This window comes from Coregonus lavaretus (assembly GCF_964263955.1).
Source record: "Coregonus lavaretus genome assembly, contig: HAP1_SCAFFOLD_242, whole genome shotgun sequence".
Taxonomy (NCBI): domain Eukaryota; kingdom Metazoa; phylum Chordata; class Actinopteri; order Salmoniformes; family Salmonidae; genus Coregonus; species Coregonus lavaretus.
Window position 1 is genome coordinate 127,501 of NW_028157515.1, and position 26,869 is coordinate 154,369.

Genomic DNA, 26,869 nt, shown 5'->3' on the forward strand with positions numbered 1-26,869 from the left:
ATTAAAACACACCGTTTTCTTTGAACCTAGCAACACCCCATTAAAACACACCGTTCCCTTTGAACTATAGCAACACCCCATTAAAACACACCGTTCCCTTTGAACCTAGCAACACCCCATTAAAACACACCGTTCCCTTTGAACCTAGCAACACCCCATTAAAACACACCGTTCCCTTTGAACTATAGCAACACCCCATTAAAACACACCGTTCCCTTTGAACCTAGCTACACCCCATTAAAACACACCAATCCCTTTGAACCAGTAGGGAGAGACGAGTGTCGCTAATAGCTATTGCTATCTGCTGATGCTCATTCAGTAAATAGGCTGTGTACGCAATCACTTAACAGAAACCTCACTTTCCACACCACCTCAAGGCAGCACATTTCAACGAGATAACAGGATAGGATCCCAGCTAGGTTGAGTAGTTTCTATCAGACAGGATCCCAGCTAGGTTGAGCAGTGTTGTACATTCCAAACATGTTTTCCTCTCATCTAGTTCTGCGTCATTACAGAGAGGCGTGGAACACAATGAACCCATTTAGGGCCGACACAGACAACCGTGTTAAAACCACCCAGGCCCAGCACATCTCTCACTGGACAGTCTAACTCAGATACAGACTGAGCTCACGCCATCCACTCACTCACGCCATCCACTCACTCACGCCATCCACTCACTCACGCCATCCACTCACTCACGCCATCCACTCACTCACTCCATCCACTCACTCCTCCTACTATGCACACACAGATTCAAACACACACAGCCTTCCATCAGCCTCCCCCTTAGTGGTGAAACACAAACAAAGGCTGAAGCCTCATATTTACAATGCAAACAGCCCTCTCTCTCTGTGTGAATAGTGAACACGGGGGTTAGCTGTTATGTAGCCAGCGACCGTCACAGTTACAGCACAACACACAGAACGCCACCGATGTGTCACCTGATAACCGCCCACCTACATTCCACTCTACCAGAAGACTGACGAGAGATGAAGCAAAACAGGAGCGAGATAACAGGAGTTTAACCAGGACAGTACAGACAGACGGACTGGATCATCAACATCACCACACATCTAACAGGAGATAACAGGAGTTTAACCAGAACAGTACAGACAGACAGACTGGATCATCAACATCACCACACATCTTAACAAGAGATAACAGGAAACACAAGCCGTGACAGGAGGATGTGGCCTACAGCATGTTGGCTTTATGTCAGATTAATAAGAACACTGCTTCCTTAAGTGGATTTATTTAGACGTAGTGTCGTAGCTAACGAAGCAGACTGTAACTGTGGTCAGGACAGTTCTCCCTGGCACTGATTGATGAGGTAGAGTACAGTTACACTGACTGGTGTGGCCCAGAGCCAGGGAGGCACTGATCCAGTCAGTCTGCTTCATCATCAGCCCTGTAGTGGATCTGACCCAGCAGAACTCCCTCTCTCCCTATGGGCCCGACCAGGTGCTGCCTCTGCACCCATCTAACCCGGCAGACTGTGGCTGGCTACCTCGGCAGCCATCTACAACCCTCTGTAACCCAATAACCCGGCAGACTGTGGCTGGCTACCTCGGCAGCCATCTACAACCCTCTGTAACCCAATAACCCGGCAGACTGTGGCTGGCTACCTCGGCAGCCATCTACAACCCTCTGTAACCCAATAACCCGGCACATTGTGGCTGGCTACCTCGGCAGCCATCTACAACCCTCTGTAACCCAATAACCCGGCACATTGTGGCTGGCTACCTCGGCAGCCATCTACAACCCTCTGTAACCCAATAACCCGGCACATTGTGGCTGGCTACCTCGGCAGCCATCTACAACCCTCTGTAACCCAATAACCCGGCAGATTGTGGCTGGCTACCTCGGCAGCCATCTACAACCCTCTGTAACCCAATAACCCGGCACATTGTGGCTGGCTACCTCGGCAGCCATCTACAACCCTCTGTAACCCAATAACCCGGCACATTGTGGCTGGCTACCTCGGCAGCCATCTACAACCCTCTGTAACCCAATAACCCGGCAGATTGTGGCTGGCTACCTCGGCAGCCATCTACAACCCTCTGTAACCCAATAACCCGGCAGACTGTGGCTGTCTACCTCGGCAGCCATCTGCCTGTGGGAGGGATCTCTGCCAGGACTATCTGATCCCCACTCTGAAGAGATCTCTCTCTGCCAGGAGGACTCATATCTGTCAACAGCCATAAGGAGAAGGTCAAAGGTATCTAAAGGCGTCTGCATGCTTCCCATCCGAAATAGTTTGTGCATACAGTGAGCGAAAAAAGTATTTGATCCCCTGCTGATTTTGTACGTTTGCCCACTGACAAAGACATGATCAGTCTATAATTGTAATGGTAGGTTTATTTGAACAGTGAGAGACAGAATAACAACAACAAAAATCCAGAAAAATGCATGTCAAAAATGTTATAAATTTATTTGCATTATAATGAGGGAAATAAGTATTTGACCCCTCTGCAAAACATGACTTAGTACTTGGTGGCAAAACCCTTGTTGGCAATCAGAGGTCAGACGTTTCTTGTAGTTGGCCACCAGGTTTGCACACATCTCAGGAGGGATTTTGTCCCACTCCTCTTTGCAGATCTTCTCCAAGTCATTAAGGTTTTGAGGCTGACGTTTGGCAACTCGAACCTTCAGCTCCCTCCACAGATTTTCTATGGGATTAAGGTCTGGAGACTGGCTAGGCCACTCCAGGACCTTAATGTGCTTCTTCTTGAGCCACTCCTTTGTTGCCTTGGCCGTGTGTTTTGGGTCATTGTCATGCTGGAATACTCATCCACGACCCATTTTCAATGCCCTGGCTGAGGGAAGGAGGTTCTCACGCAACATTTGACGGTACATGGCCCCGTCCATCGTCCCTTTGATGGGGTGAAGTTGTCCTGTCCCCTTAGCAGAAAAACACCCCCAAAGCATAATGTTTCCACCTCCATGTTTGACGGTGGGGATGGTGTTCTTGGGGTCATAGGCAGCATTCCTCCTCCTCCAAACACGGCGAGTTGAGTTGATGGCAAAGAGCTCCATTTTGGTCTCATCTGACCACAACACTTTCACCCAGTTCTCCTCTGAATCATTCAGATGTTAATTGGCAAACTTCAGACGGCCCTGTATGTGTGCTTTCTTGAGCAGGGGGACCTTGCAGGCGCTGCAGGATTTCAGTCCTTCACGGCATAGTGTGTTACCAATTGTTTTCTTGGTGACTATGGTCCCAGCTGCCTTGAGATCATTGACAAGATCCTCCCGTGTAGTTCTGAGCTGATTCCTCACCGTTCTCATGATCATTGCAACTCCACGAGGTGAGATCTTGCATGGAGCCCCAGGCCAAGGGAGATTGACAGTTATTTTGTGTTTCTTCCATTTGCGAATAATCGCACCAACTGTTGTCACCTTCTCACCAAGCTGCTTGGCGATGGTCTTGTAGCCCATTCCAGCCTTGTGTAGGTCTACAATCTTGTCCCTGACATCCTTGGAGAGCTCTTTGGTCTTGGCCATGGTGGAGAGTTTGGAATCTGATTGATTGCTTCTGTGGACAGGTGTCTTTTATACAGGTAACAAACTGAGATTAGGAGCACTCCCTTTAAGAGTGTGCTCCTAATCTCAGCTCGTTACCTGTATAAAAGACACCTGGGAGCCAGAAATCTTTCTGATTGAGAGGGGGTCAAATACTTGTTTCCCTCATTAAAATGCAAATCAATGACATGCATTTTTCTGGATTATTTTGTTGTTATTCTGTCTCTCACTGTTCAAATAAACCTACCATTAAAATTATAGACTGATCATTTCTTTGTCAGTGGGCAAACGTACAAAATCAGCAGGGGATCAAATACTTTTTCCCCTCACTGTATATTATGATGACACAGTCTTCGGCTGTTCGTGCACACATTTTTCCCCCCCAGAGGAAAGCCGAAGTTTGGTAGCCGAAGTCTACGCCCCTTCATTGCTGATTGGTCAACAGTATGGATTCTTCAACTAAGTGTTTGTCATTCAACAAGAGACGACTAGTTTTCATGCACATTTTGTCACTTGAGAAATACTGCACAAAACATCTTAGATGTAAAATTGTACGACTAAGATCTCCTCAGCAAAAACGTCAAAATTATCTTAGAATAATTCTGACAATTTTGAGGAAGTGTATACTGGCTACGGCATCTGAAGAGGGACAAACCGTACTATTGCTTATATTTTCTAGGTTTTCAAGCGAAGGTCTTTTAAAGTGGTGAATTGCAATATTACATTGAGACAGTCTCCTATCATGTAGTGCTGAGCGATTAACCAAAATTGGGGGGGTTTCTCGATTATTAAAACAACCAATTACACAACATCAGTTAAATTACTTGAATTCCATTTAGTTTAGTTTTTTTCAAAATCAAAATCATTCACAAGAGAAAGGTCAGGGAGGTGACCAAGAACCCGATGGTCACTCTGACAGAGCTCAAGAGTTCCTCTGTGGAGATGGCAGAACCTTCCAGAAGGACAACCATCTCTGCAGCACTCCACCAATCAGGCCTTTATGGTAGAGTGGCCAGACAGAAGCCGCTCCTCAGTAAAAGGCACATGACAGCCCGCTTGGAGTTTGCCAAAAGGCACCTAAAGGACTCTCAGACCATGAGAAACAAGATTCTCTGGTCTGATGAAACCCAGATTGAACTCTTTGGCCTGAATGCCAAGTATCACGTCTGGAGGAAACTTGACACCATCCCTACGGTGAAGCATGGTGGTGGCAGCATCATGCTGTGGGGATGTTTTTCAGCGGCAGAGACTGGGAGACAAACCGTACTATTGGCCATGTACTCCTATAATTTCCACCCGGCACAGCCAGAAGAGGACTGGCCACCCCTCAGAGCCTGGTTCCTCTCTAGGATTCTTCACAGGTTCCTACCTTTCTAGGGAGTTATTCCTAGCCACCGTGCTTCTACATCGGATTGCTTGCTGTTTGGGGTTTTGGGCTGGGTTTCTTTGTGCTACACAGCCAAAGCCCGGACGTAAACCCGATCGAACATCTCTGGAGAGACCTGAAAATAGCTGTGCAGCGACGCTCCCCATCCAACATGACAGAGCTTGAGAGGATCTGCAGATAAGAATGGGAGAAACTCCCCAAATACAGGTGTGCCAAGCTTGTAGCGTCATACCCAAGAAGACTCGAGGCTGTAATCGCTGCCAAAAGGTGTTTCAACAAAGTACTGAGTAAACAGTCTGAAAACGTATGTAAATATGATCGTTTTTTATTTTTAATAAATTAGCAAAAAATTCTAAAAACCGGTTTTTGCTTTTTCATTATGGGTATTGTGTGTATTGTGTATATAATTAATCAATTTTAGAATAAGGCTGTAACGTAACAAAATGTGGAAAAGGTCAAGGGGTCTGAATACTTTCCGAATGCACTGTACACTACCCGGTCAAACGTTTTAGAACACCTACTCATTCAAGGGTTAGATACACACAGACTACATATATCTCACCAGAGAGGAACGTACACACCACAACAACAAGAGCGAGGGAGAGAGACAGTTGGTGAAAGTATGCCTTATCTACTTTGAAGAACTAGTACAATGATTTAGTCAGACAGCTCTGCAGCATACTTTAGGCAGGTTAGCTACGTAGCATGACTAAAGACAGGACAGTACGGGGAGCACAACGTTGTCTGGCTGGCTGCTACTGCCTGAGATGAGATGATGTCTTTAAGGAATGAAAAATAATAAAGTCATCAAATAAAAATTAATATTTTCAATGTTTTGTCAATTGAAACGTCACTATTTTTGGCTTTGGAAATTCCATTAAAAAAAGGTTAATAATTTGTATGCAATTATTTGATAATGCATTGGATGTTTAAAAAATAAATAATTGAAACCTAAATCCGTGATTATTTTATAATAATCTAACCGAAACAACCTCAAAAAGCACTAATTGCTCAGCACTACCACCACAATGAAGACATGACTCCTAATGACTGGGTCTGTCCTGAAGACATGACTCCTAATGACTGGGTCTGTCCTGTCCTGAAGACATGACTCCTAATGACTGGGTCTGTCCTGAAGACATGACTCCTAATGACTGGGTCTGTCCTGTCCTGAAGACATGACTCCTAATGACTGGGTCTGTCCTGTGCTGAAGACATGACTCCTAATGACTGGGTCTGTCCTGAAGACATGACTCCTAATGACTGGGTCTGTCCTGTGCTGAAGACATGACTCCTAATGACTGGGTCTGTCCTGTCCTGAAGACATGACTCCTAATGACTGGGTCTGTCCTGTGCTGAAGACATGACTCCTAATGACTGGGTCTGTCCTGAAGACATGACTCCTAATGACTGGGTCTGTCCTGAAGACATGACTCCTAATGACTGGGTCTGTCCTGAAGACATGACTCCTAATGACTGGGTCTGTCCTGAAGACATGACTCCTAATGACTGGGTCTGTCCTGAAGACATGACTCCTAATGACTGGGTCTGTCCTGAAGACATGACTCCTAATGACTGGGTCTGTCCTGTCCTGAAGACATGACTCCTAATGACTGGGTCTGTCCTGAAGACATGACTCCTAATGACTGGGTCTGTCCTGTCCTGAAGACATGACTCCTAATGACTGGGTCTGTCCTGAAGACATGACTCCTAATGACTGGGTCTGTCCTGAAGACATGACTCCTAATGACTGGGTCTGTCCTGTCCTGAAGACATGACTCCTAATGACTGGGTCTGTCCTGTCCTGAAGACATGACTCCTAATGACTGGGTCTGTCCTGTCCTGAAGACATGACTCCTAACGACGGTCTGTCCTGTCCTGAAGACATGACTCCTAATGACTGGGTCTTGCCCTACACTGAAGAGGACTAAAGGCTGAGATGGGGCGCTGGTAGGAGGCAGCACAAACATATTAATGACAGGCAGGAAGTGAGTCATCACAGTAGTAAAGTGCAAATCAACTCTCTCTACGGGTATCACCTCCTCCACTTACAGTGACAGAGAGAGACAGACACGAGCCCTTAAGAACCAAACCCTAGTCTTCTCCAACAGGAGCACAGAGCCTTTAAAAAGGCTTCCCCAGAGAGACAGACGTAACAAAATAAAAAGATGCATTGCAATTCAGTCCTTTATTGTAAACTGCTAAAGTGCTCCATTGTGGCACATATATTTGCGTAAATAAAACCTCAGATCGTAAACAAGGTTATAATGAAAGTCAAAATCATTGCATCTAAGTATCTTTTAATGATATTGCTTTACAACTCAAGCTCTGGAAGGTATAACTCGTTCACATTAAAAAAGGTATTTCTGTTCCGATCCATAAATAAGCAACGGCTGCTTTAGTGACTAAAACAATGATATGGAATTTGTTGTGACCGGACACTCTCTTATCCAGACAGTAAATATCTAGTAAACAAATATCTACAATAAAACAAATTACTGAAAGCATTGAGTCTTACACAATAAATAATATGAATAAAACAAGGTCTCATTCAAACCTGAAAACAAAGTGCAAGTCACATCACTCTCATAACCACGTCACACACAACTGCTTGTATTCACGTGCCATCAAAAGCATTTTCCTCCAAGAAGTCCACGGACTCATACATTTGAGTCATTTAGCAGCCGCTCTTATCCGGAGCGACTTGCAGTTCCTGAGTGCATACGTTTTTCATACTCATGTTACTCATACGGCAGGCCTTCCTCAGCGATGACCGTTTAGCACATAAAGGGGGATCATTGACCTGTTGGAAAGGTGACAGTTGCATTTTATAATCCTAAAGTTTTCAAATGTAACATAATTTCATATCTGATAACTGAAATATGATAATTTATGCCTTGAGCAAAGTCAAACATGCTAGACCTCCAGCCTGAGATTTCATAAGTCATATGATCTATCATAAAATAATAATAATATGCCATTTAGCAGACGCTTTTATCCAAAGCGATTTACAGTCATGTGTGCATACATCTTTACGTATGGGTGGTCCCGGGGATCGAACCCACTACCCTGGTGTTACAAGCGCCGTATCATAAGGGTTATACATTCATTCTTGCATTCAACAGCCAGAAGGCTTACTCTTTTTTAGGATTGATATCACAGATAAACCTACACATAACGAGATATTTAGCTAGCTAATAATAATAATAGCTACCCTCTCTTCAGGCTGGCAGGCTAGTAGCTACAAATCCAAATCACGTCAGTTTGTTTTAACTCTTAATACCAAATACTCTTCAAATTGTCAAATTTGAGAATTTTATTTCGTACAGTCAAAGAAAACACAAACATAAGAAGACGACAAGACACAAGCTAAATCAAGTAGGCTACCGTGGTCCGTTCTGGGTGACTGACCGACTGCAGCTTGAACAACAGTCAACAGGCTAGCTACCATTAGTTAGCTCACTGACTTTGGGAGCATTCAAATCAAGCTAACATTATCTGAGGAGACACTATAGTGGCCTGGAAATACAATGACATTGCTAAAGTAGGCAAGTAATTAGTAGGAAACAACTTTGCCATCATTATCAAGTTACCATCTCTCTAAAGTCAATTTGACAAAATTGCCATAGCTAGAAAAGTCAACAATTGTTAGCTAGCTAAAGTCTCTCAATCTTAGCTAGCTGAAGTTACACTCCATCTAAAGTCAATCTGGCGACATCACAGTGATGACAAAAAGTTTTCCTACTAAATGTTTTTGCCTCCTTTAGAAATGTCATTATTTTAAGTCACTATAATTGCACTTTTAGACTAAAATCTTCATCAGAGAATGCCATTGATTAGCTAGTAGAACGTTCATTCGGGTTATCAGTGCTCAAGAGAACATTTAAAACAATGGTGTGTGTGACGAAGCATGCAACCCATGAATAGCAATGTCCTTTACTTATAACAGAAACATAAATATCTTAGGACACTCACTTCATGAATGGTTGCTGCTGCGACGCTTGATGGTGCTGCTGGGAAAATCCACGTGTGTACCTAGCCTGATTTGCAAATGTAGTCCAACGCAAAGTGTGCTGTGCAGGTTGGTTTGACTGAAGTTCTGACAGTTGATTATGAAATCTAAAACGGAAGCCAAATCAGACTGTTCTGATGGAATACAGTGCAAAAGGGCAGCCATGCTCTTGTTTCGGGGAGGGATCAGCGCCAAAACTAGGAGGGAATATGTAAATAAACGATGAACGTTCATTGGTCTATTATACTCAGTTCACCTTGTGACGTAATGCGGCTAAAAATTACATCCCACCTGAACAGGCTAAATTCCATTATCATCATTTTGACCTCCGTGTGGAAAATACAGTATCATCAAAAAAACGAGGAAAACATGTTTTTAACTGCACTGCCCCTTTAAGGCACAGTCCCAATGTCACATTAAAACATTTCAATATTCAGAAACGTCCATTCACTCTCATGTTAATGAACAACTTCTGCCTGTTATTCTGTGTGTGAGGGTTGGTTCTTCTTAAAATCACCAAAAGTCCCCACAAGGATTATAAAACAAGGGAAATTCTCCCTTGTGGGGACTTTTCCCACGTCCCCAAGAGGACAAAGGCTATTTTAAATTTAGGGTTAAGGTTAGAATTAGGATTAGAATTATGGTTAGGGTAAAGGTAAGGGGTTAGGGAAAATAGGACTTTGAATATAAATTAATTTTAGGTTCCCACGGGGATAGAAGAACATAACGTGTGTGTGTGTGTGTGTGTGTGTGAGAGATTTGATCCAGGACTGTTCCATCACAGATGCTCTCTCTTTCTCTCGGACCACTCAGCCATACTGTTGCCGTCTCTGCTCTGCACTCAGCCATACCGTTGCCGTCTCTGCTCTGCACTCAGCCATACCGTTGCCGTCTCTGCTCTGCACTCAGCCATACTGTTGCCGTCTCTGCTCTGCACTCAGCCATACTGTTGCCGTCTCTGCTCTGCACTCAGCCATACTGTTGCCGTCTCTGCTCTGCACTCAGCCATACTGTTGCCGTCTCTGCTCTGCACTCAGCCATACTGTTGCCGTCTCTGCTCTGCACTCAGCCATACTGTTGCCGTCTCTGCTCTGCACTCAGCCATACCGTTGCCGTCTCTGCTCTGCACTCAGCCATACTGTTGCCGTCTCTGCTCTGCACTCAGCCATACTGTTGCCGTCTCTGCTCTGCACTCAGCCATACTGTTGCCGTCTCTGCTCTGCACTCAGCCGTACTGTTGCCGTCTCTGCTCTGCACTCAGCCATACCGTTGCCGTCTCTGCTCTGCACTCAGACCTATTTTAAGTAATAAAGAGAGAGTTTGTAGGCGTCAAGAGAGAAACAGAGTACATAACAGATACACTAGTCTAAAGCAACATTAACAGCAGCAGCAACTAGACCCACAACTGATGCACCCGGCAGCAAGGGCGGCAGGTAGCTTAGTGGGTAAGAGCGTTGTGCCAGTAAGCGAAAGGTCACTGGTTCTAATCCCCGAGCCGACTAGGTGAAGAAAAAAAATCAGTCGATGTGCCCTTAAGCAAGGCACTTAACCCCAATTGCTCCTGTAAGTCGCTCTGGATAAGAGCGTCTGCTAAATGACTCAAATGTAAAAATGTAAATGTAACTAGACCCACAACTGATGCACCCGGCAGCAATAGACCTACAACCCAGAATTGAATCGTTGAGACTTCAGTCAGTCAGTCAGTCAGTACTGAGTGAGCCAGCCGACCCCACAAAACACACTCACCATATTATCAACTTCCTGCTCTTGCAGCGTGAGAGGGAACCCTTCTTGTAATAGAGTATAGGATGGCATTGCACGTCCAATACACAGGCATACTTTGACATTGAGAGAGTGTGAGGCAGGAGAGGGCAAGGATCTGAAAGGACTAGGAAAAAAAAGGACCACAGACACAAGAATTCAAAAAAAAATTGACGCCAAACAGGTCTACCAAATCAGCTCCTGTGTTGCAGTCTCGTTCTGCTTTAGAACAACGAGACCTCTTTTGGACCAGAGCCGATAGATAACATGGTGCTCAACAACAACAGGAACAGGAAGCACAAGCTCAACATAAAGACCAGGGGCCTCATGTATCAATATTGCGTAGAAACTATTCTAAAATACTACTTACGAACGGAATTTAGAATGTTTGTATGCATAGAAAAAAGTATGATTTAGCTCTCCCCTTACTTTCTCTCTGATCCACTAAATGTATATTTTTTTTCTAGGGGCACTGGTGCTCCCAAATCACAATTCCAGGTAGCACAGCAAAATATTTAGGAGCATATGTGACCAAAAATGGTAGAACTGTAGAGCCCAGGGTTACTGGCCCAACACTCTTAACCATTAGGCTACCTGCCACCCCACAGAGAAAGAGATTTTGTTTAACAGGTAAGAATTTGTAGTCTCCAAAAGGTAGGGGTCACCTCCACAACTAACAAAATAGAGGTGTCTACATTCTGCATAGCACGATGGGCCTAACGGGCTAATTACGTAGCGCGGAGATGGGCCTAACAGGCTAATTACGTAGCGCGGAGATGGGCCTAACAGGCTAATTACGTAGCGCGGAGATGGGCCTAACGGGCTAATTACGTAGCGCGGAGATGGGCCTAACGGGCTAATTACGTAGCGCGGAGATGGGCCTAACGGGCTAATTACGTAGCGCGGAGATGGGCCTAACGGGCTAATTACGTAGCGCGGAGATGGGCCTAACGGGCTAATTACGTAGCGCGGAGATGGGCCTAACGGGCTAATTACGTAGCGCGGAGATGGGCCTAACGGGCTAATTACGTAGCGCGGAGATGGGCCTAACGGGCTAATTACGTAGCGCGGAGATGGGCCTAACAGGGTAATTACGTAGCGCGGAGATGGGCCTAACAGGCTAATTACGTAGCGCGGAGATGGGCCTAACGGGCTAATTACGTAGCGCGGAGATGGGCCTAACGGGCTAATTACGTAGCGCGGAGATGGGCCTAACGGGCTAATTACGTAGCGCGGAGATGGGCCTAACGGGCTAATTACGTAGCGCGGAGATGGGCCTAACGGGCTAATTACGTAGCGCGGAGATGGGCCTAACGGGCTAATTACGTAGCGCGGAGATGGGCCTAACGGGCTAATTACGTAGCGCGGCGATGGGCCTAACGGGCTAATTACGTAGCGCGGAGATGGGCCTAACAGGCTAATTACGTAGCGCGGAGATGGGCCTAACAGGCTAATTAGGTAGCGCGGAGATGGGCCTAACGGGCTAATTACGTAGCGCGGAGATGGGCCTAACGGGCTAATTACGTAGCGCGGAGATGGGCCTAACGGGCTAATTACGTAGCGCGGAGATGGGCCTAACGGGCTAATTACGTAGCGCGGAGATGGGCCTAACGGGCTAATTACGTAGCGCGGAGATGGGCCTAACGGGCTAATTACGTAGCGCGGAGATGGGCCTAACGGGCTAATTACGTAGCGCGGAGATGGGCCTAACGGGCTAATTACGTAGCGCGGAGATGGGCCTAACGGGCTAATTACGTAGCGCGGAGATGGGCCTAACGGGCTAATTACGTAGCGCGGAGATGGGCCTAACGGGCTAATTACGTAGCGCGGAGATGGGCCTAACGGGCTAATTACGTAGCGCGGAGATGGGCCTAACGGGCTAATTACGTAGCGCGGAGATGGGCCTAACGGGCTAATTACGTAGCGCGGAGATGGGCCTAACGGGCTAATTACGTAGCGTGGAGATGGGCCTAACGGGCTAATTACGTAGCGTGGAGATGGGCCTAACAGGCTAATTACGTAGCGTGGAGATGGGCCTAACAGGCTAATTACGTAGCGCGGAGAAGGGCCTAACCGGCTAATTACGTAGCGCGGAGATGGGCCTAACAGGCTAATTACGTAGCGCGGAGATGGGCCTAACAGGCTAATTACGTAGCGCGGAGAAGGGCCTAACCGGCTAATTACGTAGCGCGGAGATGGGCCTAACAGGCTAATTACGTAGCGCGGAGATGGGCCTAACAGGCTAATTACATTTATATTCAGACACACAGCAAAACAAAGGCAGCACAGTGATGTATCATAGTCAACAGCATGTGACTACACTCTAGTTACCTCAGTGTGTCGGCTACAATTGTTATTTCTCAACAGTCTACAATGAAACAACACCTTAAGTACAAGTTCAGACAGGTTGGCCTATGGATGTGTCCCAGAGGCAGGAGGGTTGGCCTATGGATGTGTCCCAGAGGCAGGAGGGTTGGCCTATGGATGTGTCCCAGAGGCAGGAGGGTTGGCCTATGGATGTGTCCCAGAGGCAGGAGGGTTGGCCTATGGATGTGTCCCAGAGGCAGGAGGGTTGGCCTATGGATGTGTCCCAGAGGCAGGAGGGTTGGCCTATGGATGTGTCCCAGAGGCAGGAGGGTTGGCCTATGGATGTGTCCCAGAGGCAGGAGGGTTGGCCTATGGATGTGTCCCAGAGGCAGGAGGGTTGGCCTATGGATGTGTCCCAGAGGCAGGAGGGTTGGCCTATGGATGTGTCCCAGAGGCAGGAGGGTTGGCCTATGGATGTGTCCCAGAGGCAGGAGGGTTGGCCTATGGATGTGTCCCAGAGGCAGGAGGGTTGGCCTATGGATGTGTCCCAGAGGCAGGAGGGTTGGCCTATGGATGTGTCCCAGAGGCAGGAGGGTTGGCCTATGGATGTGTCCCAGAGGCAGGAGGGTTGGCCTATGGATGTGTCCCAGAGGCAGGAGGGTTGGCCTATGGATGTGTCCCAGAGGCAGGAGGGTTGAGAACAGCCCGAGTTGAAAGCCTAAAAATGAACCAGAGGCACTAAGATGACTAGGAGTCATAGAATGCATAGCGCCAACTGTAAAGTTTGGTGGAGGAGGAATAATGGTCTGGGGCTGTTTTCCATGGTTCGGGCTAGGCCCCTTAGAATCGTCTGGAATCTCATTGTATGCTGTAGTGTTAAGATCTCCCTTCACTAGAATTAAGGGGCCTAGCCTGAAACATGAAAAACAGCCCCAGACCATTATTCCTCCTCCACAAAACTTGACAGTTGGCACTATGCATTTGGGCAAGGAGCGTTCTCCTGGCATCCGTCAAACCCAGATTCGTCCTGCCAGGTGGTGAAGCGAGAATCATCACTCCAGAGAAAAATTGCCGAATCCACTGATTTGAAGGGGTGTCCACATACTTTTGTATATATTAGGGCTGTCCCCGACAACACAAAAATCTTTGTCGACCGAAAGTCGTCTGTTCTTTCGACCAATTGATTGCTCTAAAAAAATGTTACGTGTATTTCTCCATATATAGACACACCCTGTGTTTTAATAAAATCAACTATGTGCATTGAGCTTGTCTGATGCTTTAAGCTTACAGTTTGATGCCTCAAGAGGGCGCCAGAGATCTAGATAACCAAAAGAAGAAAAAAAACGTAACCTGACCCAACTATTCTCCTCCCGCTCCTGCTGGCTTTCGCAGATTCTGCCGTTACTCTCCTGAAGTTGCCGGTAATAGGCTACACGAGGAGTTGGCAACCTTTCTCATGTGGAATGCCAATTTATCTTATCATTTCTACCGATCTGCGTCCAGTTATGGTTTTCATATGCACATTTTCGTGAAACAGTTTAGTTTAATTAATAATAAACTTCTTCATATCAAAATTGTATCCAAATCTAAATGAAAATTATAAAACCTAAAAAGTAACTTCTATTGCAAGCTATGTAAAAAATAGCCTACATAAGCATAAATAATATGCCGTTTAGCAGACGCTTTTATCCAAAGCGACTTACAGTCATGTGTGCATACATTTTTACGTATGGGTGGTCCCGGGGATCGAACCCACTACCCTGGCGTTACAAGTGCCATGCTCTACCAGCTGAGCTACAGGAGGACCAACAAGCCAACAAACAAAAACAGTGCAGCTTGCAGGTAGAAAATATCCTGATAAAAAATAAATATCCTATAAATCACATTGCAGACAGGCCATGTGTTGCCAACGAACTTGAAACATTGTATCAACTATTAACTTGGGTCAGGCACAAAGCTGTAGGCTATTTGCACAAGGGATAAGAAGCAGTGCTCGACTTGGGCAGGAGTTCACCGGAGCGGAGTACCTGCACCTCAACTTTTCTACTGCTTGAGCTCCTGTTCCTCTTATAGAATATTAGCTCAAAAAATATTGTGGTGCTCTTGCAACTAAATATAAATTGTACAAGCACCTAAAATGGAATATCAGAACATATTTCAGACCAAGTCAAGCACTGATAACAAGCCTATTTTATGCTGTTTCCACTGGATCAGAGCATGACATTTTTCCCTTTCACACTGAGTGGTTATCAAAAAGGGAGAGAGCTGGAAAGATTTTTAAAAAACAATGAAGAACTATTGTAATTCTCAATGATGTAAAACAGACTTCATTTGCATGCTGTTTGAGGTGAAGAAAACGTTACTTTGAGAAGCTCCACAGGCCATTGGTGGTGGTGCGTTAAGCCAATCAGAAATACTATCAGATCCCCAAATGGGCATATTTACAGTGCATTCGGAAAGTATTCAGACCCCTTAACTTCTTCCACATTTTGTTACAGCCTTATTCTAAAATTGATTAAATTGTTTTGTTTTTCTCAATCTACACACAATACCCCATAATGAGAAAGTGAAAACTGGTTTTTAGATTATTTTATTTACATGAAAATAAAAAACATATATACTTTATTTACATAAGCATTCAGACCCTTTGCTATGAGCCTCGAAATTGAGCTCAGGTGCATCCTGTTTCCATTGATCATCCTTGAGATGTTTCTACAACTTGATTGGAGTCCACCTGTGGTAAATTCAATTGATTGGACATGATTTGGAAAGGCACACACCTGTCTATATAAAGGTCCCACAGTTGACAGTGCATGTCAGAGCAAAAACCAAGCCATGAGGTCGAAGGAATTAATCTGTAGAGCTCTGAGACAGGATTGTGTCGAGGCAAAGATCTGGCATTGAAGGTCCCCAAGAACACATTGGCCTCCATCATTCTTAAATGGAAGAAGTTTGGAACCACCAACACTCCTCTTAGGGCTGAGCAATCAGGGGAGAAGGGCCTTGGTCAGGGAGGTGACCAAGAACCCGATGGTCACTCTGATAGAGCTCCAGAGTTCCTCTGTGGAGATGGGAGAACCTTCCAGGAGGACAACCATCTCTGCAGCACTCCACCAATCAGGAATTTATGGTAGAGTGGGCAGACGGAAGCCACTCCTCAGTAAAAGGCACATGACAGCCCGCTTGGGGGTTGCCAAAAGGCACCTAAAGGACTGTCAGACCAAGAGAAACAAGATTCTCTGGTCTGATGAAACTAAGATTGAACTCTTTGGCCTGAATGCCAAGCGTCACGTGTGGAGGGAATCTGGCACCATCCCTACGGTGAAGCATGGTGGTGGCAGCATCATGCTGTGGGGATGTTTTTCAGCGGCAGGGACTGGGAGACTAGTCAGGATCGAGGGAAAGATTAACAGAGCAAAGTACAGAGATCCTCGATTAAACACTGCTCCAGCGCGCTCAGGTTCACCTTCCAACAGGGCAACGACCCTAAGCACACAGCCAAGACAACGCAGGAGTGGCTTCGGGACAAGTCTCTGAATGTCCTTGAGTGGCCTAGCCAGAGCCCGGACTTGAACCCGATCGAACATCTCTGGAGAGACCTGAAAATAGCTGTGCAGCGACACTCCCCATCCAACCTGACAGAGCTTGAGAGGGTCTGCAGAGAAGAATGGGGAGAAACTCCCCAAATACAGGTGTGCCAAGCTTGTAGCGTCATACCCAAGAAGACTCGAGGCTGTAATAGCTGCCAAAGATGCTTCAACAAAAGTACTGAGGAAAGGGTCTTAATACTTATGTAAATGTTACATCAGTTTATTTTCAATATATTTGCAAAAATTTCTAAAAACCTGTTGCTTTGTCATTATGGAGTATTGTGTGTAGATTGATGAAGGGGAAAAAACAATGTAATCCATTTTAGAATAAGGCTGTATGGTAACAAAATGTGGAAAAAGTCAAACGGTCTGAATACTTTCCAAATGCACTGTACACTACCGGTCAAAAGTTTTAGAACACCTACTCATTCAAGGGTTTTTCTTTATTTTTACTATTTTCTACATTGTAGAATAATAGTGAAGACATCAAAACTATGAAATAACACATATGGAATTATTTAGTTAACCAAAAGTGTTAAACAAATAAAAATGTGAGATTCTTCAAATAGCCACCCTTTGCCTTGATGACAGCTTTGCACACTCTTGGCATTGTCTCAACCAGCTTCACCTGGAATGCTTTTCCAACAGTCTTGAAGGAGTTCCCACATATGCTGAGCACTTGTTGGCCGCTTTTCCTTCACTCTGCGGTCCAACTCATCCCAAACCATCTCAATTTGGTTGAGGTCAGGTCATCTGATGCAGCACTCCATCACTCTCATTCTTGGTAAAATAGCCCTTATACAGCCTGGAGGTGTGTTGGGTCATTATCCTGTTGAAAAACAAATGATAGTCCCACTAAGCCCAAACCAGATGGGTTGGAGTATCACTGCAGAATGCTGCGGTAGCCATGCTGGTTAAGTGTGCCTTGAATTCTAAATAAATCACAGAAAGTGTCACCAGCAAAGCACCCCCACACCATAACACCTCCTCCTCCATCCTCCATTTACGACAGGAAATACACATGCAGAGATCATCCATTCACCCACACCGCGTCTCACAAAGACATGGCGGTTGGAACCAAAAATCTCCAATTTGGACTCCAGAGCAAAGGACAAATGTCCAATGCTCGTGTTTCTTGGCCCAAGCAAGTCTCTTCTTATTGGTGTCCTTTAGTAATGGCTTCTTTGCAGCAATTCGACCATAAATGCCTGATTCACACAGCCTCCTCTGAACAGTTGATGTTGAGATGTAACTGTTAATTGAACGCTGTGAACTAAACTAAGCTAAGCTAGCTAGCTAAACTAAGGTAGCTAGCGAGCTAAGCTAGCTAAGCTAAGGCTACCTTACGTTGAGCTTCAGTTACTAAAATATATATTTTAGAATGTATGTTTTGTACTCATACAATAAATTAGTAATAGTAGTATTAGAAGAAATACATAACATTGGGATTACATACTCTTCTGATGCTTGAGTAGGGCCCTGAACACGATAACCTTCGTTCTTGTCATTGACCTGGCGCCAACGAAGATGGAGGCCTCGCGACTAGCTCTTAGGAAACTTTGCAGTATTTTGTTTTTTTTAATGTATTATTTACTACATTATTAGCTCAGAAAGTGTTTGGCATCATTACATACAGCTGGGAAAAACTATTGGATATCAGAGCGGTGGTAACTCACCAGCATTACGACCAGGAATACGACTTTCCCGAAGCAGATCCTTTGTTTGCTCTCCCCAGGGCAACTGAACTGATTCCAGCGGCTGACCCAAAACACCGGTGGAGGAGAGGCACTCGGAGCGGCCTGCTGGTTCGACTTAGGAGGCGCGCACACCACCCACCGCTTCCAAGTATTCTACTCGCTAATGTTAAGTCTCTGGTTAACAAAGTCGACGAGCTCAGGGCAAGGATTTCTTTCCAGAGAGACATCAAGGCCTGTAACATCCTCTGTTTCACGGAAACATGGCTCTCTCAGGATATTCTGTCGAAATTGGTCCAGCCAGATGGGTTCTCAGTTCATCGCGCAGACAGAAATAAATATCTCTCCGGGAAGCAGAAGGGCGGGGGTGTGTGTTTCATGATTAATGACTCATTGTGTAATTGTAGTAACATACAGGAACTCGAGTCCTTCTGTTCACCCGACCTAGAATACCTCACAATCAAATGCCGACCGTATTATCTCCCAAGAGAATTCTCTTTGGTTATAGTCACGGCCGTGTATATCCCCCCCTCAAGCCGATACCACGACGGCCCTCAAGGAACTTCACTGGACCTTATGCAAACTGGAAACCACATATCCTGAGGCCTATTGTACTCGCACTGCCAAGACCCTCGATCATTGCTATTCGAACTTCCGGGATGGTTATAAGGCCCTCCCCCGCCCTCCTTTCGGCAAATCTGACCACGACTCCATTTTGCTTCTCCCTTCCTATAGGCAGAAACAGGAAGTACCCGTGCTAAGAACTATTCAACGCGCTGGTCTGACCAATCGGAATCCACGCTTCAAGATTGTTTTGATCACGCGGACTGGGATATATCCCAGGTAGATTCCGAAAATAATTTAGACATATACACTGAAACAGTGACTGGGTTTATCAAGAAGTGTATAGGTGACGTTGTGCCCACAGTGACTATTAAAACCTACCCTAACCAGAAACCGTGGATAGATGGCAGCATTCGCGCCAATCTGAAAGCGCGAACCACCGCATTCAACCATGGCAAGGTGACTGGGAATATGGCAGAATACAAACAGTGTAGCCACTCACTCCGCAAGGCAATTTAACTGGCAAAACATCAGTATAGAGACAAAGTGGAGTCGCAATTCAACGGCTCAGACACGAGACGTATGTGGCAGGGTCTACAGACAATCAGACTACAAAAGGAAAACCAGCCACGTCGCCGACACCGACGTCTCGCTTCCAGAAGAGCTAAACACCTTCTTCGCCCGCTTTGAGGATAACACAGTGCTACTGACGATGCCCACTACCAAAGACTGTGGGCTCTCCTCCTCTGTGATTAAGACATTTAAGTGTGTTAACCCCCGCAATGCTTCCGGCCCAGACCTAACCGTGTCTTCAGAGCATGCGCAGACCAGCTGGCTGGTGTGTTTATGGACATATTCAATCTCTCCCTTTCCCAGTCTGCTGTTCCCACATGCTTCAAGATGGCCACCATTGTTCCAGTACCCAAGAAAGCAAAGGTAACTGAACTAAATGACTATCGCCCTGTAGCACTCACCTCTGTCATCATGAAGTGCTTTGAGAGACTAGTCAAAGATCATATCACCTCTACCTTACCTGTCACCCTAGACCCACTTCAATTTGCTTACCGACCCAATAGATCCACAGACGATGCAATCGCCATCACACTGCCCTATCCCATCTGGACAAGAGGAATACCTATGTAAGATTGCTGTTCATTGACTATAGCTCAGCATTCAACACCGTAGTACCCTCCAAGCTCATCATTAAGCTCGAGGCCCTGGGTCTGAACCCCGCCCTGTGCAACTGGGTCCTGGACTTCCTGACAGGTCGCCCCCAGGTGGTGAAGGTAGGAAACAACATCTCCACTTCGTTGATCCTCAACACTGGGGCCCCACAAGGTTGCGTGCTCAGCCCCCTCCTGTACTCCCTGTTCACCCATGACTGCGTGGCCAAGCACGCCTCCAACTCAATCATCAAGTTTGCAGACGACACAACAGTAGTAGGCTTGACTACCAACAATGACGAGACAGCCTACAGGGAGGAAATGAGGGCTCTGGGAGTGTGGGGCCAGGAAAATAACCTCTCACTCAACATCAACAAAACAAAGGAGATGATCGTGGACTTCAGGAAACAGCAGAGGGTTCACCCCCCTATCCACATCGACGGGACCGCCTTGGAGAAGGTGGAAAGCTTCAAGTTCCTTGGCGTACAAATCACCGACAAACTGAAATGGTCCACCCACAGAGACAGTGTGGTGAAGAAGGCGCAACAGAGCCTCTTCAACCTCAGGAGGCTGAAGAAATTCGGCTTAGCACCTAAAACCCTCACAAACTTTTACAGCTGCACAATTGAGAGCATCCTGTCGGGCTGTATCACCGCCTGGTACGGCAACTGCACCACCCGCAACCGCAGGGCTCTCCAGAGGGTAGTGCGGTCTGCCGAACGCATTGCCGGGGGAAAACTACCCGCCCTCCAAGACACCTACAGCACCCAAAGTCACAGGAAGGCCAAAAAGATCATCAAGGACATCAATCACCCGAGCCACTGCCTGTTCACCCCGCTATCATCCAGAAGGCGAGGTCAGTACAGGTGCATCAAAGCTGGGACCGAGAGAATGAAAAACAGCTTCTATCTCAAGGCCATCAGAGTGTTAAATAGCCATCACTAGCACATTAGAGGCTGCTGCTGCCTATTGAAATCACTGGCCACTTTAAGAAATGGAACACTAGTCACTTTAATAATGTTTACATATCTTGCATTACTCATCTCATATGTATATACTGCATTCTATAACATTCTACTGTATCTTAGTCCATGCTGCTCTGTCATTGCTTGTCCATATATGTATATATTCTTAAATCCCATTCCTTACTTAGATTTGTGTGTATTGGGTATATGTTGTGAAATTGTTAGATATTACTTGTTAGATATTACTGCGCTGTCGGAGCTAGAAGCACAAGCATTTCGCTACACCCGCAATAACATCTGCTAAACACGTGTATGTGACAAATACAATTTGATTTGATTCGATCATTTTCAACAATCCTGCAGAAGGTTTCTATGGATGCATTGTGTTTGGGGGGAGGTAAGAATGAACTTTTCCCGTCGTTCTCGTCGTTGGGGTCTGGTTCGTCCGGTCTAAGCAGGTCCTCATCATCCGATTCAGAGTCAATGGGGATACATGGAGTCCAACTTTCATCTGTTACAATTGCTAACTGTAACTGTACATTTCTGACTAGAGCCTGCCATATTTTTATAAACTTTGCGTTTTCCCTCCGAAATTCAAGTGCTGTTGTGCGCTCTGCGTAACCGTGCGCAAGTCAACTAATGTGATACAATGAGGTGCGCACATGGATATTTCAACAACCGGTTGGTCGATTTTGACATGTGACCCCTCTATCGAAAGTTCTGGATCAGTAGAATTAGATTAGCACAATTGCGAGCCACTGGGATTGCATCATATATCCAGACGATGGCGACAAAACAGTGCCTGTTGTGATTGAAACAAACTACTGACTTCATCTTCAAACACCATGGCCATGTAAAACGATGGAAACTCACTGAAATCGACTCGGAATGAGAGAGAGAGAGACACTAGAGTATCTTTTCAAGGGGTTTTATTCGATCAGACACTACTTTTGGTAACAAAAACAACAAAGCTGGAGACTCTTATCTCCCTCAATAACTTTAAGCATCAGTTGTCAGAGCACCTTACCGATCACTGCACATGTACACAGCCCATCTGAAATTAGCCCACCCAACTACCTCATCCCCATATTGTTATTTATTTTGCTCTTTTGCACCCCAGTATCTCTATTTGCACATAATCTCTTGCACATCTAGCATTCCAGTGTTAATACTATTGTAATTATTCTGCACTATAGCCTATTTATTGCCTTACCTCCATAACTTGCTACATTTGCACACACTGTATATATATTTTCTGTTGTATTTTTGACTTTATGTTTTTTTACCCCATATGTAACTCTGTGTTGTTTTTATTGCACTACTTTGCTTTATCTTGGCCAGGTCGCAGTTGTAAATGAGAACCTGTTCTCAACTGGCTTACCTGGTTAAATAAAGGTGAAATAAAAATAAATAAATAAAATAAAGGTAAGACGCAGTTTGTTGTTGTGATAAAAAAAAAATGAAAGTTGGTTATTGACTTTCTTTGATTAATAGTTTAGTGAATGTTGGTCATAGAGAAACACGGCTATCACTGTTGGAATCCGTGAGGTAGCAGCTTTCGAATGGTGTATCGTTTGTGTAGATAACTTATTTCTCTCAACCTATCTGTCTACGAATATACAGGCATGCACGGTTTCAAAATACAGTACTGGTTTTGCTATATGCTTATATATTTATTTGGAGTGGGAATATTATTTCATTTGGGCAACAACAGTTTAGCTAGATTCACAGTTGAGACGCTTCTCGTTCCAGTAGTGTATAACATTCAGGTATTCACATGTTTAAAAAACTGTACTACATCATTGTTTGAGATTGCGGGAGGAGTACCCCGGATATGGGGAACCTCGGGGTGAAGAGGTTAAATCAAGGATCTCTCTGTACTTTGCTCCGTTCATCTTTCCCTTAATCCTGACTAGTCTCCCAGTACCTGCCGCTGAAAAATATCCCCAAATTATGATGCTGCCACCACCATGCTTCACCATAGCGATGGTGCCAGGTTTCCTCCAGACGTGAAGCTTGGCATTCAGGCAAAATAGTTCAATTTTGGTTTAATCAGACCAGAGACTCTTGTTTCTCCTGGTCTGAGAGTCCTTTAGGTGCCTTTTGGCAAACTCCAAGCGGGCTGTTAAGTGCCTTGTACTGAGGAGTGGCTTCCGTCTGGCCACTAGCATAAAGGCCTGATAGGTGAATTGCATCAGAGATGGCTGTCCTCTGGAGCTCTTTCAGAGTGACCATCGGGTTCTTGGTCACCTCCCTGACCAAGGCTCTTCTCCCCCGAATTGCTCAGTTTGGCCAGGCGGCCAGCTCTAGGAAGAGTCTTGGTGGTTCCAAACTTCTTCCATTTAAGAATGAAGGAGGCCACTGTGTTCTTGGGGACCTTCAATGCCAAAAAAGTGGTACCCTTCACCAGATCTGTGCCTCGACACAATCCTTTCTCTAAGCTCTACGAACAATTCCTTAGACCTCATGGATTGGTTTTTCCTCTGACATGCACTGTCAACTGTGGGACCTTGTATAGACAGGTGTGTGCCTTTCCAAATCATGTCCAATCAATTGAATTTATAATAATAATAATAATAATAATAATAATAATAATGCCATTTACCAGACGCTTTTATCCAAAGCGACTTACAGTCATGTGTGCATACATTGTTTGTGTATGGGTGGTCCCGGGGATCGAACCCACTACCCTGGCGTTACAAGCGCCGTGCTCTACCAGCTGAGCTACAGAGGACTCCAATCAAGTTGTAGAAACATCTCAAGGATGATCAATGGAAACAGGATGCACCGGAGCTCAATTTCGAGTCTCATTGCAAAGCGTCTGAATACTTATGTAAATAAGGTATTTCTGTTCTTGATTTTTTATAAATTAGCACAAATTTCTAAAAACCAGTTTTTCTTAGTTATTATGGGGTATTGTGTGTAGATTGTTGAGGAAAAAAGTTAATTTTATCAATTTTAGAATAAGGCTGTACCGTAACAAAATGTGGAAAAAGTCAAGGGGTCTGAATACTTTCCGAATGCACTGTATTGTGTACAGTCGTGGTCAAAAGTTGAGAATGACACAAATACTAATTTTCACAAAGTCTGCTGCCTCAGTTTTGATGATGGCAATTTGCATATACTCCAGAATGTCATGAAGAGTGATCAGATGAATTGCAATTAATTGTAAAGTCCCTCTTTGCCATGAATATGAACTTAATCTCAAAAAAACTTTCCACTGCATTTCAGCCCTGTCACAAAAGGACCAGCTGACATCATGTCAGTGATTATCTCGTTAACACAGGTGAGTGTTGATGAGGACAAGGCTGGAGATCACTCTTTCATGCTGATTGAGTTAGAATAACAGACTGGAAGCTTTAAAAGGAGGGTGGTGCTTGAAATCATTGTTCTTCCTCTGTTAACCATGGTTACCTGCAAGGAAACATTTGCCGTCATCATTGCTTTGCACAAAAAGGGCTTCACAGGCAAGGATATTGCTGCTAGTAAGATTGCACCTAAATCAACCATTTATCGGATCATCAAGAAGTTCAAGGAGATGTTCAATTGTTGTGAAGAAGGCATCAGGGCGCCCAAGAAAGTCCAGCAAGCGCCAGGACCGTCTCCTAAAGTTGATTCAGCTGCGGGATCGGGGCACCACCAGTGCAGAGCATGCTCAGGAATGGCAGCAGGCAGGTGTGAGTGCATCTGCACGCACAGTGAGGCGAAGACTTTTGGAGGATGGCCTGGTGTCAAGAAGGGCAGCAAAGAAGCCACTTCTCTCCAGGAAAAACATCAGGGACAGACTGATATTCTGCAAAAGGTACAGGGATTGGACTGCTGAGGACTGGGGTAAAGTCATTTTCTCTGATGAATCCCCTTTCCGATTGTTTGGGGCATCCGGAAAACACCTTGTCCGGAGAAGACAAGGTGAGCGCTACCATCAGTCCTGTGTCATGCCAACAGTAAAGCATCCTGAGACCATTCATGTGTGGGGTTGCTTCTCAGCCAAGGGAGTGGGCTCACTCACAATTTTAACCTAAGAACATAGCCATGAATAAAGAACGGTACCAACACATCCTCCGAGAGCAACTTCTCCCAACCATCCAAGAATAGTTTGGTGACGACCAATGCCTTTTCCAGCATGATGGAGCAACTTGCCATAAGGCAAAAGTGATAACTAAGTGGCTCGGGGGAACAAAACATCTACATTTTGGGTCCATGGCCAGGAAACTCCCCAGACCTTAATCCCGTTGAGAACTTGTGGTCGATCCTCAAGAGGCGGGTGGACAAACAAAAACCCACAAATTCTGATGAACTCCAAGCATTGATTATGCAAGAATGGGCTGCCATCAGTCAGGATGTGGCCCAGAAGCTAATTGACAGCATGCCAGGGCGGATTACAGAGGTCTTGAAAAAGAAGGGTCAACACTGCAAATATTGACTCATTGCATAAACTTAATGTAATTGTCAATAAAAGTATTTGACACTTATGGAATGCTTGTAATTATACTTCAGTATACCATAGTAACATCTGACAAAAATATCTAAAAACACTGAAGCAGCAAACTTTGTGAAGACCAATACTTGTGTAATTCTAAAAAACTTTTGACCACGACTGTACACAGGGCCTTTAGTTAAGAGCCCCATGAACGTGAACACATATCGCTTGCGGTACGATTTTGGAAACTTAAGGAACATATCTTTCATATCAGCGAGAAATTATTTTCTAAAAACATAAAGGTTAAATTACTACACACCTTTATAGAGTTAGGGTTCAGATACGGCCATGTCCCCATGTTAGAGCTGGTGTTTACGGAAGACAAAAGGCGGCCACCTGTGCTAATTAGCCATCTTCCATACTCCGAACACCTGTTTGTAGCGGAAGAAGCCCGCCAGAAATGTGTTGTACTGAAAAATACTGTCGGCCGCAACTGTGATAAAGCCGGTTAAAACAGTGTAAAGTAAGTGTATTACTATTTTGCCTTTGTGAAATTATTTTGACGTGATTTGAAAGTAAAAGGGATTTATGTTTCTAGAACCGTTTCGCAATTGAGAGTCGATTCACGTTTAGATTGACTATTTGGCTGCCAGAGCCAGTCTACCTCTGAAAATAACATAAGGTCCTTATACCTTAAAGGGGCAGTCTGCAGTTGCTACATAAATTACTGACATATACCCACGGATTCTTGAAGAACATTATTTATAAAATGCCTGTCGCACCCCATCAGAACCCAAAATATAAACTTTAATCCATGTGTGTAAAAAATGTAAACAAACACTGTATAGCCTCAATGTGGTTAAAACTATAGTTTTGTTATCACCGATGGCTGACAGTATATTATTGGGCTATAGTAGCCCGTACTAGTGTCACCACTCGCAATATCCCCGGTCCATGGTGCACAAGAAAGTGCCAGTTGAGCATTCCTTGAACAGCACTGGGCCAGCTGAGCTTTCCTTGAACAGCACCGGGCCAGCTGAGCTTTCCTTGAACAGCACCGGGCCAGCTGAGCTTTCCTTGAACAGCACCGGGCCAGCTGAGCTTCCCTTGAACAGCACCGGGCCAGCTGAGCTTTCCTTGAACAGCACCGGGCCAGCTGAGCTTCCCTTGAACAGCACCGGGCCAGCTGAGCTTTCCTTGAACAACACCGGGCCAGCGGAACTTTCCTTGAACAGCACCGGGCCAGCTGAGCTTTCCTTGAACAACACCGGGCCAGCTGAGCTCAAAATGTCAAGGAGGAGGAAAAGCCATGCAGGAAACGTTTGGGTCCCCTACACATTGTTCTATCCTTCAACCGTCTTCAGATGGACAATGCACAGTACTGTGGTGGGGGCATCACCAACTTCTAATGTAGTCCTATACTTTCACAGGATGTAGTTGGACACAATACGATTCAGCTGTTTAAATTATTGCATTTTCCTAAA

General features: G+C 45.3%; 1 protein-coding gene across 2 annotated transcripts in view; it reads right to left on the reverse strand.

The window, feature by feature from the left end:
• LOC311125340 (striatin-like) overlaps positions 1-26,869 on the reverse strand; it is a 108,832-nt gene that overhangs the window by 81,120 nt on the left and 843 nt on the right. The gene's annotated exons all lie outside the window — the stretch shown is intronic.